The 12,298-nt window shown below is 48.3% G+C and overlaps 1 protein-coding gene across 1 annotated transcript in view; it reads left to right on the forward strand.

The window, feature by feature from the left end:
* The first annotated feature begins 781 nt into the window (after positions 1-781).
* SLC7A14 (solute carrier family 7 member 14) overlaps positions 782-12,298 on the forward strand; it is a 34,253-nt gene continuing 22,736 nt past the window's right edge. Inside the window, exon 1 of the mRNA XM_055724097.1 lies at positions 782-920. The gene's annotated coding sequence lies outside the window, so the exon portion shown is untranslated. The remainder of the gene's footprint in view (positions 921-12,298) is intronic.

Below are 12,298 nucleotides of genomic sequence, written 5' to 3' on the forward strand. Positions count from 1 at the left end.
CGTCTGGGGATGGGTCCTGTCAGAAGTGACAGCACAAAGCTGTAATGGAGACTGGAATCTGACCCTCGCCAGACATCACTGGAGACAAAATCATTTTGGGTTCGGAATCAAAATGGTCCAGATATAGATACAGAGAGGGAGTGTTTCTAGAGGGAGCCCCATAGCAAGAATCAGGAAATAAAAATGCAGTAAGGAATAATCTTGCACATGAATTCCAGTTATCTTCAGAAGCAGCTATGGATATAAAAGATAAAATATATCCTGCACCTGATACCTAACTCTTCCCAGCCCGGCCATGCAGAGGGCTGGACAAGACGGCATGCTGCAATACAGGATGCATCCTAGCAGTCCTAATTCTGCCCGTTCCGGGGTGACAGCATCAGCACCCAAACCTCACAGTGCGGCTCAGGGAGAAGACAAGGGGGAGGGGGGGTGTCCCACCCTCTGTCCCGGGGGTGAGGAAACCCCTGCTCCGGAGCAGACAGCCAGGGGAGTTATTTTTCAGCAGCCAGCCAATTCGCAGGAGGCCCCCGGCAGCCGTGAGAACACTCGGGCAGGCAGCGCGCACTCGGTGCGTGGGGAGGGGGCGGTGGTGGCGCAGCCCCGCGCGGGGAGGTCCCCCGGGCCCGGCCCGGCTCGCCCGGTGGGTATCGCCGGGCGGTCACATGCGGCAGGCGGGGAGAACGCGGAGAGGGGGAAGCGCTGAATAATTGAGGAGCTGCAGCGCCCTCCTCCCTCCCTCCCTCCCTCCTCCCTCGCTCCATCCCTCCCTCCGCCCTGCGTGCGCGGCCGGGAGCCGGGGTCGGCGGTGCCCAGCGCAGCCCCCCCGCGCCGGCTGCAGCAGCGCAGCCGCCCCCGCCGGGGTGCGCGCCCGCGGCGGCTCCGCAGCATCGCCCGCCCGCTGCCCTCCGCGCCCGGCGGTGAGTGCCCGCGCCCCGGCGGGGAAGGGAAAGGGAGGGAGGCAGGGCGCGGGGGGGAAGGCGCTCCCCACGCTGCCACCCTCCTGCCCGGGGGGAGCCGCTCGGGGTGCGGGGGCCCGGCTGCGAGCCCGGGGGAGGGCTGGCCCGGCGCCCCGCGGGGGAGGGCGGCGCGGCCCCCTCTCTGCCCGCACACGGGGCCGGCTGCTGCCCCGCTCGGGGCCGCCGCAGCGAGGGGAAGCACCCCGGCCGCTCCGGGCCGCGGGGGAGGGACCCCGGCCCGCTTGGGCACCCCCTTGTCCCGGCCGGGCTGCGGCTCCGTGTTTACAAAGTGTCGGGGCACTCACCGGAGGAGGTGGGGGGGGGGGGGGGGGAAGGGGGAGCGTCGGGGGTGACAGCAGGGGATTGATAGGAAACGGGGGGAAACAGAGTGCGAGGAGAAATGCCGGGTGGCCTGAGCGGGCGACAGCTCTCGCTACAGGTCACCGCCGGCGCACGTGAGGGGCAGGCGGGGGGCTGCGGGCAGGGGCAGCAGCCGAGGGGCAGGGGCAGCAGCCGAGGGGCAGAAGCCCAGGGGCAGGCCGGAGCCGGGCAGAGCCGGGCGGGCGCTGTCCGCGGTGCTGAAGCCCCGACGGGGCGGCCCTGGCCCCCGCCGAGCCCCCCGCCCCCCGGGCCGCGTCTGGCCCACGCACACGGACCCGATTTACGGCTCCGTCCTCCCGCCGGCGCCTGCAAAACTCCCTCTGACTTGCAGGCTGGCAATGGAGTTAGCTTCCTTTTTACGTCACCCCCGACTCAGTGCTGTTTATCGATTCCACACGGGTATTTTTGAGCTGCCTAATACCAACCGTCTGCCCGCCTCAGCCCCGGGTAGGTGTGCTTCAGCATCACTGTATTGAAAAACCTAATCTCTTTTCTCGGAATTGCTTTCCAGCCTAGGTTTTGTGGCCTATTAAATGCTGGTTTATACAGATTGACTTAGTGCCTTTCTGTCACAGGCTGTACTGAGAGCGCTCTAAAATATAGGGCTTCCTAAATCAACACAGACTCTGGGGAGGAGGAGGAAGCAGTATTACTCCGGTCAACCCCAGAGAAGACTTTTGGCTCAAAAGGGCCATGTCTGATTTAATCTAGCATATTAACTAATTAATCCTCCCAGTGTCCCTAAGTAGTAGGCAAGTACATTTTAGCACGCCAAGGCATTTGTTTAATTGCCCAAAAACTGTCATGAGACTGAAAGTCTGATTGCTGAAGATATTTACATGTGTTCATTTTATTGGTACACATTGCTAAGGCGTATGACTTACCGTAGTTGAACAACATACTGCAAACAAACAAAAAAACCAGCCAAAACCAACACTAGGGCGAAGTCACCTAGATTAAAATAATTATCTGTTTTGAAAACGTACTGCTACGTGGGGAGCCTTTGTTGCTTGAGAACAGAGAAATGAGGGGTTCTTGCAGAGATCCAAGACTCAAGCACTATTCCCCTTTTTCATCTGTCAAAGGTGCTGAACTTTGCCAACAAAACAGAGACTGATGAGTAGCATGTGTGTAGTAGTAGGATGATGACAAAGAATCTTGGGTCCTCTCAAAGTAAAGTCAAATGTACAGCACATATCTGAGAAGACAGAAAGGAGGCAATATCTGAGATAGGACAAGACAGAGGGGGAAAAAAAGCCTTGTTCAATTGCTGCTTAGTAAGGGGAAATGTGGGAAGGAAATTCTGTCTCAGGCCTTGGAAACTGAGACTGCTAGGAATACAGTAGACATCAACAAAAATGACAATAAAATTTAAATTAAAAAAAAGCAAAAGCCTGTCAAGGACCAGAGAAGGGCCCTTTCAGTGGAGGAACTACAGCACCTGAGCAACTCACTTCATTAAAATTAAGGGTGGGAGGTGACTCAATTCTTGAATCTAAGAGCCTCTACCGAAAGAAATTACTAGGCACTAACTTATTCCTCCATCTGCCAAAGAAAGGCACAACATGAACCAGTGCCGAGATGCTAAAGCCAAAACATTCTGATTTAAGTGAGGGATCACATTTTTGAACAGTGGAGGGCTGATGACCTGATGAAGGAGCTATCAGAAAACCTGCTGGATTCTCCATCTGTTTATGTCAAGACTTGATGTCCTCCCAAAAGATGCAGCTTAGCCAAAGCAAGTCATGGGGCTCCCTGCAGGAGTAATTGCCTGGAATCTAATGGCCTGCAATTCAGACAAAATGAACTTGGTGGACTTAAAGGTATCTTTGATCCTTAATTCCCTAAGTTAGGCACAGGGATGTACAACTTTGCTCCCAGGTACCCCAGCCTCCCCTCTAGACAAGTACAACATTCCCAGCAGGTGGGATATCTGGCCACATACCGAAAGCAGAACAAATGAATGACCAACCTATATTTTGAATCCCCCAGTTTTCCAACTTGTTTCAGTAATTAACTCTCCCTACAAAGAGTATCTTTCTTTGTGCATATTGCATAAATTGAAGCAATTTAAAACACAAATCATTCTCCTTAGGGAGTCAGTGACAACTCCCAAGTCAAGATGGATCTTACTTTTCTCTAATTTTTAGGATCATATGATGAAAATTCATTCTTTGTGGAACTTCAGAGGCTCACATGGGATCATATCAGATAGGATTCCAGCTCAAAATATTTTAAAGGATATATTTATAGGCTGACTTGACACTACTTCCTTCTTGAATGCAAGACAGACTGTTTTCTCAGTTCTGAAATCATACAAATATAATAAGATTTCATCCATCTTCCCCTGAAAGCAACAGGAATTTTTCTAGAAAATTCAGTGAGAACAGGATAACCTCACAATGGTCAAATTAATAGTTTTCCTGTGAAGCCCTGCAACATTCAAGCAAATAGGACAGCAAGAACTTACAAAATGTAAATACAATCCTAGGCTCTTCGTGGGAAGGAAAAGAAAAAGAAGAAAAAAAAGAGGATAACAGAATAGTCTGTAACAGAATCTACTTAGTCTGTCAGACTTCTCAACCCTCAAATAATCAAAACATTGCTTTCAGAGCACCTGAGCTATTAAGAGCATCATAATGTATAAGTCTGAGCAACATGTTGTTGTTTGGATTATTAAGACATTTTAATAATAGGAATGTAAGAGTGTTAAAAAGAATCAGATACTTCTTCATCCATGTGAGGTAGTGGGATCCCTTTGCCACACAAAAAGGCATTAGCAGATGGGTAGCATTTGTCTTTTTTCACATCAGTTAAAAAAAAAATAAAAAAATCAGTCACAGATTGGTGCTCTCTACAAAGCCATGGTTCAGCCTGAACTTGTCACTCTTGTGAGAGACAGTAGAGCTAGGGATGCAGAAGGATCAGAGTCGAGAAATATAGTAGACGTTTTAAAGCTACTTCCTATGAATATGAAAACCTGGCCAGAGTCTCACCTCGGTTCAGGGTGAGTCTGCTTAACTCGTTGAACCACCCACAGTGTAAATGGAAAGATTCTAACTCAGATTCATGAGCTACAGAGATTCCTAAAACATTTTTCACTTACAAGCGATGAGATGTAGCTAAGCTGCTGTTGTCAACTGGAAACTGCCTTCTAGTACTGAGCAATTTTTCTTTTGTACATGTTTCCTTGGCTCATGGAATAGCAGCCCTGCCTCCAGACTATGCGGTCATCGGCGCAGGGCTGGGCTCCAGCTAGCGTTGACTCGGCCACCACAGCCCATCCCTTTCTGTCATCAGGCTGGAACATCGCTAGGAGAAAACTATTTTTTCCCACAATAAAACTGTCAGAGTGAAGCCCAGGCGCTTATGAAACAAAACCAGTGAGGTGGAGGCACACAGCACGTGACTCTATTGTTTCTGTTCCTCTGCGTGGTGACTGTATCAATAATTTACTGAAAGACATGACACCATAAATTAAATCCACCCGGCAGGTGAAGAGAAGAAGAGCTTCTGTAGCACAGGTCTTTCAAGCACCATGTCCTAATTCTGAGAGGACAGAGTTAAAGGATCAGGTGTTTTACTGCCTATAGGGAAATGGGTTACCCCACAAGTGTCCATGGGGGTATCTATGTCGAAACTTTAGCTAAATGTCTATAAAACCAAATGTGTGGGTTGGAGGGCAGCCCCTCTCAGCAGCCATTGACTCTTGCCTGTTGGTGACTGTGAGCTAAGTTGGTGCTTTGGTCCACTCCTCCGGCAGGCTGGGTTTTACTCAACAAAGTTTTTTGAACCTGAGGATGGAGACACCCCTTTGTGCTGAGACACCACTTGCACATCTGGGCACATTCCGCCCACAGCAGCACAATTAAAACTTAGCTTTAAACGCGTGCTTGTGCATTATTGAACCAGGTCTCATTAGGGCCTGTTGAGTGGTACTAAATGAGCAACTGCTCTGTGATGCTCAGCAATGCCAGGGTGGCCTGCAGGTAGGATCTGGACACTCTAGCCTGATAGCGAAAGAAATGAATGCTTCTCCTGGTCATCCTTCATCCTTAGCTGGGAACAGGCAGAGAGCGCTGGTGACAGGTCTCGTGCCACTCCAGCCCCACAGCAAGGCATTGGGGAAGCATCTGGGTACGCCAGTGCCTCCTCTAAGGCACCTGGGCAACAGCAGGTGTGTTCCACTCATTAACTGGCTACGGAAGCAACAGGGACCAGGAGATGTGCAATTAATAACTCGGGTCACCAGCTCTGCGCAAAGTAAATTAAGACAGAAAGAAGCAATATGTCAGGTTCCTTTGGCTGAGAGCTCTGGCACAAAGAACTACAGCGATTATATTTCAGCAACTCTGCTCTTAATTGCATGCAGGCACACCAGTGAAGTTATGCTTGCCAGGCAAGGCAGCACACCATGGGGAGACTCTGCCTGCTGTAGCTGGGAGACAAAAAGTGTTGCCTCAGTGAAAAGAGGTTGGGGTTTGGGGTCTCACCAGTAAGGGAGGCTAAGAGCAAGCATGCAAGTAGCTACCAGGGCTTCAATGGCAAGCAAATTTTAAGCTAAAGGTAATCGTGTTGGTTCATGCTGATTCCTTTGCTACACAAAGACATCTCCGGGCACTGTATGTGCATCACTCAGGAATATTATAATACCCTAGGTTTTATGCTATTAGCATTTTTAAAAACATATAATGCTTCATTTAATTCTGCCTCACCAATACCATCCTAGATGCCAATTTAGATATGCATTCGTAACTCACCGAGAAACGTCAAAAAGCCCTCATGCCACAACACCAGGCATTGCTCACACTACACACCACTTAGGTCTTACGCTGCATTTGCCTGACTGATGATGATAAATGACTAAACACAGAAGCTATTCTAAATCATCTTCTTTGATCAACTTGAGCTCACATTACTCATATAATCAGTTGTGTTGAAATGCAAGAAGATTGCTCATGTGAAGCAAGGATTATTTGTCCTAGTGAATAATAAGAATAAGCAGCCAAACATGTAATAAAAGCAGCAGGAGCTGCTATTTGCTTCCTTGAAGTGTGTTGAATCTACCTCACTTCTGTTGAGGAATTCAGTGACACAGGCTACAACCAGCCAAATTACCCCGCAGCTCTGGGCTCCCTTTTTGATATGCAAAAAAAATCCCCATTGATTTGCATATACTACTATTGCTTCTTCTGGAGCCTTTTGTAGGCTGGGGATTGAAGTATGTGTCTTTCCAGCTTCTTCTAAGGAAAGTAGTTCTTTGAGAACCTCTCCTGCATTCATTAGCTGATAGCCAAATCGTGGAAGTGGGGCAGCCAGGCATAATCAATTACATTTGTATAACCGCTGATGGAACACGATAACTAATTAATGAGACCATGTGCACACACAAAAGAGAAATGCATTCGAAACCCGGCAAAGGCTGAACCGTGTTTGTAAGCCTGATGTGTTTACAGTGTAAAAGACCAATTCAGGCTCCTACTAAATTATTACAGAAAGCCGGAAAGGCCGCTGGTGAGTGCGAGTCAGCATTGAGAGGGGGAAACAGTTTCTTAGTGGGGAATGAAGGAATTCTATAAAATCAGTAATCTTCAAAATGGAAAGTAGAGGCTTAAAAACAGTGAATTTTGAGATCCTCTTTTGATACACAGGTAATTTCGCTCCCCCCCCCCCCCAGTTTGGACAACAAAGCCAAAAGTGTTAAATTGGCATTTTACTGAAAGATTTGTGTTTTTGCCACTGAAATTCAAAATGCTACCCAGAAATGGAATAAGTTGTCATAATGATGCATCAGCCAGACTCTCACAACAGTAAAAATCCATTCTGTATAGAGAGCCTCACACATTAATAAATAAACTATTCTGTGAATTATGTCAAATGAAAACAGCTTTCATGGCTGGCCTGGAGCAAACCATAATGACTTTCATTCTGCGATGTAAAAGTATAGATCCACAGAGGAAAGAAAAAGGAAGCACAACCCAGTAATTACAGAGATTTCCTCCTGCATGTTGTTAAAGCAAAGACAGTTTTTAAATGAGTATTCTAGAAGAGACCGTCTGGTATCCCGGGTCTAAACATTTCAGTGATACAAAGGCAGCCTTTGTCCACTCTGACAGTGAGATTCATTACAGAAAATGTGTATCTCATCAAAGCAGTAATTACTGGAAGTATAATCCGCTACCCCAAAATAGGAAAAAGCCCAGAGTTGCAGGCACAAGGCTGCAACCACCCTGCTGATGCCAGCAGCAATCATACTGCCAGAACAACATATACCTAGCACTGCAGACAGGCAGCTCCCTACGACCTGGAGAAGACACCATACTATCAGGAAAATGCTTTTTCCTCTTGTGACAGCTCAGGCTCTGGAGCTGCTACCACCAAAACCAGAGGGAAGGTTGCAGGAGTATGTGCCAGCATATGCAACAAATCTCAATTCCCAGGCACCAGGCTTGCAGTGTTTCAAATGTCTGAATTTCAGAGGTCAACAGTCCTTGAAACAGCCTGAGCAGCCAGACCTGGGAGCTGAAACTTCCTTTAGGAGTTTCAGGTGTTTGACACTGCTGTGGCTCACGCCTGCAGGAGGGTGTGGGACACTGTGTCCCATAGCCATTGGCATTGGTATCAACATCTGCACTTCAAATGCAAAACGAGGGTTTGAAGGTACATAGTGCCACAAGGGTCCTTCTGCAGATGACCATGGACAGGTACAAAAGCAATATGGGTTTCAACAAGGCACAGCTCGGGGAGTGATAATAGTTTTTAGTGTGATTTCTCTTCCACTCCCTTCGAGAACCCAACTGAATTAACCACTCAGGCACTTCTGTAAGACAGCTACTTTCTCCATTTTACTGATGGAAGAACAAATTTACTAATTTCGTGTGGTTTCATCACTCTGTCAGAGGGAGGCTGTCAGAGCAGTTACAAGAAGTTCCTGGTTCCCCATCTCCCTGCTCAACTCACCCATCTATTGATTAGTCATTTCCCTGCATTAGCAGTATTGTTACATTTTTAAAGGCTTTTACTTTGCCATCTCAAGACAACAATGACAAACCAGACCTTTTTGAAAATGTGCAAATTGATTATACCTCTTTCTCTGCAATTCTTCCCCCCGCCCCCCCCCCCCCTTCTGCTGATTAAATAGCTTTTTTTCCAAACACAAATGGAGCACTTCATGCATATTGCATTACTTACAGCTCGGCACTCACAGACTGTTTGTTGTAAGTGCCTTGCACTCAGTCCTGTGCCACTCTGCACCACAAGGAATCACTGGTACCCATACAAAAAGGGCAGAAAACAGCGGAAAGCCAAAGTGCCAGGCATTGGACTGTCTTCTACAGGTGCAAGGGAGGAGGGCAGCAGAAAACCTGGTGTCTTGGGAGGGGATTTACTGTCTAAGGGGAGGGGATGCGGCTGCAGGGATGCAACAGGACAACAGGAAACGGCCTCAAGTTGTGCCAGGGGAGGTTTAGATTGGATATTAGGAAAAACTTGTTCATTGAAAGGCTGGTCAAGCATTGGAACAGGCTGCCCAGGGAGGCGTGGAATCACCATCCCTGGAGGTGTTTAAAAAACACATTGATGTGGTACTTAGGAATACAGTTTAGCCGTGGGCTTGGCAGTCCTGGGTTAACAGTTGGACTTGATGATCTCAAAAGTCTTTTTCAACTTAAATAATCTCAAAAGGGCAAATGGTGCATTTTGGTTTCCATCACCTGCAGGCTATAAGAGCTATAGGCGCTACCTCCAAACACATCCTGCCTCTAGGAAGGAAGAAAACACTGATCCCTCCAGCCTAAGAGCTATTTGTCACTAGCCTGATGCTCCAGAGGATCCCAAGGGACCCTGTCAGCCTGGACTAACTGCTTCTGAGGTTGACATGTAATTGACCCTGGCAAAGTTTAGAACCCAATATCAAGGGATCTGCTGGCCTTCACCATGACCAGCTCCGATTTCACCTCCGAATGTGTTACTTCAGGTCCCACCTATTCTGCATCCAGGCAAGAAGATGGACACTCAGCCACCTAAACATCCTCACTGCTCACCTGCCTGGACACACTGCCCAAAGATCAATGCTCAAATACTGAATTAGCTATTTAGTTTTGGAAATGGGACCCACCAGCTGCAAGGCAAAAAGGAGCATTGACATCTCACCCATCCTTCCCTCTGCCTTTTCACCCTGATTATTCGGGCAGTCCAGTCTCTCCCCAGAGAGAGCAGTGGTTAAACCAGCACACCATATCACCCCTCTGAAGGCTGGGGAGGGGAAAAAAGGGCAATCTCTATGTACCTGCTAATTATTTTACTGGATTACACATCTATGGTCTTTTGACTCTTGCACTAGAGACTAGAATACGAAGTTTGAGGACTCCTGGGTGCTGGCACTGCATCTGTGGCACCCTTGCCTTATGTTTTGGTCAAATTAAATATTTCTTATTTTATTTTGCTTATTTGTCAAAAGCAGGTAATGATGTTTAGACACCTCTACAGCAGAGCTAACATTGGTAAAGCACTTAATGTAACACAGGTGGAAGTAACATAGGAAAGTGCTGTTCAATCTCTCCACTCCCACGTTGCTATGAAGACACACACAAAATATCCATGAACCCATTTTTTTAGTGGATGCAACATACAAAGTTGGTCTTAAACCTGAAATATATTACTAGTTTAATTTAGCCAGCATTTTAATTTAAGTTAACCACAGCTCCACTTGAATTGCTCAAGCAGAAGTAAAAATGGAAAGATTAAAAATAAAAAGAGCCCAAATTTAACAGCAAAGGCACAAGGCCAGCTTACTGAAGCTGGACCCACGTGAGCAGCGCCGGGACTGGCAGGGACCAGTCCTCGCTCTCGGCTCTGTGCCTGGCTTTTAAATCCCTTTAAGGAGGGCCGATGATGGAGGTAGAGCCAGCTTTTACAGTGGCAGCCCAGCTGGGGATCAACACTGCAAAAACAAACATATAAAACTCCAAATCAAATTGCATTTGTAATGAAAACATTGCCGTGGCGAGCGGCCCCGGCAGAAGGCATCCCTCTGGTTGGCGGCCACCAGAGCTGCTGCCTGACTCCTGCTGCGCCGCATCGCGCCGCTGACGTCATTCCTCTCCCTGCTGTAGGAGCAGTAATGAAATTCAGTATCTTGTGTCTCTTCCTGCACTCGCCTCACCCTTACCAAGGTAGTAATTAAAAGAAAACGAGGAGGGGGAGCAGGGATGTCAGGCTAGCATGTTTCCTCCCCTTTCTCTTGTCCTTCATCTGGGATTGCAGCAGGTTTGCTGGCAGCAGCCACCCCTCACATCACCCCGAGCCTTTGGGGCTCCCTTTTCCCAGGGGCGATGCTGCAGCCCAGCTTGGCATGCAGCCCCCACACGGAGCGAGGAGGGGCTCGGGGGGGCTGTTGCTCCTGCACTATAAGCATCTGTGTGACTGTTTCTGATGTCCACAGCAGGCACCACCTCAGCGTTTGATAGGAACCTGCTTTGATCCTGCATTTCTGGGGCACATCTCCCCTGGGCAAGGAGGAAAGGCTTTCCCCATAACACCCCCTGCAGCAAGGTGGGCGCTGCTGTCCTGCATGCTGGGGCCAGAACCACACTGGCCCAGCTGCTGCTGGGGCATCAGCAAGTTTCTGTAATAATTACTTCTGAGCCGTGAAAACCGAAGAAATCCAACCTTTTCCTCTTAATGAGTACCCCTGTCTGGCTTTCCATCAATACACCAACAGGAGCTCTGTTTTTTCATTTATCATCATTGATGTTCTGTTTCTGTTCCCAGTATTTTTTAATAGAGGTCTTTGCTTAAAGGATACCCCTATGGACTCCTGGACAGAGGGGAGTCATTAACAGACAAATCAAATAAGCCATCCCAAAGCACAGACTAGGTAGGGGAAGCTCGCCTGGGGAAGCTGGAGCTGTGGGGGTGATGAGGATCCGTGATGCTGGGGGGCACTGTGCTGCATCTCACCAGCATGGGGCCACCAGCAGGAAAGAGCTTTACATCAGGAAGAATTCAGCGCCGACCCAGACGCTAAGGAAGATCCGTGCCTGTAGATACCTAGGCCTCTCCTTCTGACTTGATTGCTGTTTTAGTTAATTTACCCTAATGAAGAAGAGTGTTGCGGTACAAACAGCGGTTGCTAACAAGCACGTGGTGGCAGCAGCCAGCATCAGCTGGGGAGCACCAACCCAGGCTGCCTGGCGATGGAGAGCTGCACAGCTCCAAAACCCACCCGCAGCTCCCCGAGTCAGGCTCACCCCCTCCAAGCCACAGCTCCCTTCATCTTCCCAGGTTTACAATGAGGAGAACAAATACAAACCCACAAGTAAAAATTCCCTTTCCTTCCCACCGTGCGCTTCCAGCCAGCCAGGGCAAGCGGAGCAGAGCAAGAGTGAGCTGGCTGTGCCCCGCGTAAGTGGCTGCCACGCATGAGGTATTTTTTTATGGTTTTAAATGGAGTGAAAGGATGTTTTCCAAGCTACAGAGCACAATATGCTGATCTCACTTAAACATCTGGAATAGTTTCAAATGATTGCTTTATGTGAATATAGTGGCAATTATAGAGTTATTTTGTTTCAGATGTTTTGGAGGTTGTTTTGTTGGTTTCTTTTTTTTTTTTTTTTCTCCTTAGTGACTTAGGAGGGGGCATACAAATTGCAGGAGGACCTGGTCCCAGCCCCAGGCAGCTGGAACAGCTCAGCAGCCTAAATCTGGGCACATCACAGATCCACCAGCCAGTTCCTGCATTAAATTTAAACCATTTAAAATATTTAAGGTTTCTCGTTATTCTAGCAGTTTAACATCCCTGGACAAGGCTGCATGTCTTCCCCTGAAGTTCTTTACAATGCTGATGACAAAGTAATTTCTGTACCCTGATGTGCCTTGCAAGTGAACAGGGCTGTCTAGATCAGTCAGGCTCAACTCTCTTTGGTTTAGGGGACACACTAATTTTTCCAGGGTGGATG

The sequence above is a fragment of the Falco cherrug genome, chromosome 11 (genome assembly GCF_023634085.1).
Source record: "Falco cherrug isolate bFalChe1 chromosome 11, bFalChe1.pri, whole genome shotgun sequence".
In the NCBI taxonomy this organism is placed as follows: Eukaryota; Metazoa; Chordata; class Aves; order Falconiformes; family Falconidae; genus Falco; species Falco cherrug.